Source organism: Eufriesea mexicana, unplaced genomic scaffold (genome assembly GCF_001483705.2).
Source record: "Eufriesea mexicana isolate 0111107269 unplaced genomic scaffold, ASM148370v2 scaffold4744748268, whole genome shotgun sequence".
Lineage (NCBI taxonomy): Eukaryota > Metazoa > Arthropoda > Insecta > Hymenoptera > Apidae > Eufriesea > Eufriesea mexicana.
In genome coordinates, this window is record NW_016907972.1 from 40,307 (window position 1) to 42,259 (window position 1,953).

Below are 1,953 nucleotides of genomic sequence, written 5' to 3' on the forward strand. Positions count from 1 at the left end.
ATCCTGTGCATTTTGCTATGCAATAAGAGAACGAAAATAAATTGTCGACGATGGATCCGAATTGACATTTTCATTTATAATTTCCGTTATCAATATTTATTTCTAGTTGTTGCATATGTTTCATTGCGATATTTATTATTTTCTATACGTTTATCCATAATATAAATTTCATTTTTAACATCGGAACGGGTTCTTCTATACGCATTTAGAGTAAGTTCTCCACCAGCAGAGTGGCGCAGTGGAAGCGTGCTGGGCCCATAACCCAGAGGTCCGTGGATCGAAACCACGCTCTGCTAAGAGGTTGGAATTTTTTTTTTTTTTTCTTAAAAATGTATGCATTATATTTTTAACGAAATTCAGATATGTAATTGTATTTATGGAAACAAAATACTACGAGCAAAACTATTTTATTCCGCAAAGTAAACGAAATTCGTCGCATAACGGAAGCTGTACCACACCACTTTGTACCAGGATTTTAATTCAATTGCGAGGGCGTTTAAATTGCGAGTTGAGTAATTTGCAATGCAAAAAGAGACGGGAGTGTGTCCTAAAGTCCCGTAAGCTCAAGACACAACCGGTGAGCAGTGACATGCACAACGATGGATGCCATTCCTCCGTCATTGTCCGCAAAGAAAAGATGAGACAACGAGTTCAGGAGTTCACCAGAGTTCACGGACGTAAATTTGGTGGGTGTCATATTCGCTTCGCGGAGTATCTCTTCAGAGTTTAAGAAGGAACTGGCTTTGACCGAGATATCTCCAGAAAGAAAAACACTCGAACTACCGAGTGGCATTCACGACATTACGTTCACAAAAAAATATTCACTGATCGTAATTTTCAACGTCGTATATCATCTCCTTTAATATATTTGTTACACTTTCTTACCGTAAAACCGTTTATTCACACGAATACTATGAAACGTATTATTTATTTAATCTAATGATTAAAATTAACATCGGTTTCACGAAATTGCATGTAAAGTTACAGGTAGTTTGTCTCACTTGTCTAATTGTAAAATCAAGAAAGGAAAAATGAAAAAGTATATTCCTCCTGTAAATTTGTTTCAGTCCTTTACTTTATGACTTGGTATTATATTGACTTTGTTTGAGCTATCGCCCATTTTCATACTTGAAATTCTTTTATATCGCATAACGCGAATTGTTCTTCCAGAATTAAGATTTTTCAAAGCTCACACTGGAACGTTATGAATATTTACGACAGAAGCAATCGATAGCTCGATGAAGGTAGAAAAATAAGACACAACAAAGCGTTGGATTGAATTTACAAAGGAATAGAAAGTATGTATTTGACCACTGTCTGCACGGCGCCTACTCGCAAGTATTGATGGTATTTACTCGCGCTCCTTATAAATGGAATATCAATGAGATCGGGCGCGTAACCCCGGGTCGGCATTATTTAACGTGAGCACGTCGTACACGTGACAAAGTGGCTTGACCGCTTGTCAAACAGGCACAAACATGAGCTTTCATGGCTCCAAAAGACCGGATCGGTACGGGTCGCGTCGCGTGGCGTGTCGTTACCGTTAAGCACAAGCATCGAATTTGCACGTGCTCGTTCCTTTGTACACACCCACGTACATCATAAATCACGAACAGAGCATTAAGGGCTTTGTAATTTGGTAAAACCTCGATTATCCCATTATCCTTTAGGCGAAACTCCTATTTTAAGGAATTTGCAATTGCACGATCATCTATTAAAATTTTTGCATTGTCCAATTGCTAACGTGAAACGTGTTGCTTAAACGAGGCATAGAAAATATTTGCGAGACCTGAAATAATGGGTGAAATGGTTTTTATTATTTATTAAAATATTTTTTTATATAATCTATGTTACTACTTATAATTATAGAAGAAACTAATAAATAACAGCTTTCGAAAGGTTAATAACAAATTACAATGTTCAAGTATGGAAATATTTTCTATTCTTTAATAT

General features: G+C 36.6%; 1 non-coding gene across 1 annotated transcript; it reads left to right on the top strand.

Moving 5' to 3' along the window:
- Positions 1 to 224: 224 nt before the first annotated feature.
- TRNAM-CAU (transfer RNA methionine (anticodon CAU)) lies at positions 225 to 296 on the top strand. The gene has a single exon. It is a non-coding gene; the product is annotated as a tRNA-Met (tRNA).
- Positions 297 to 1,953: the final 1,657 nt, after the last annotated feature.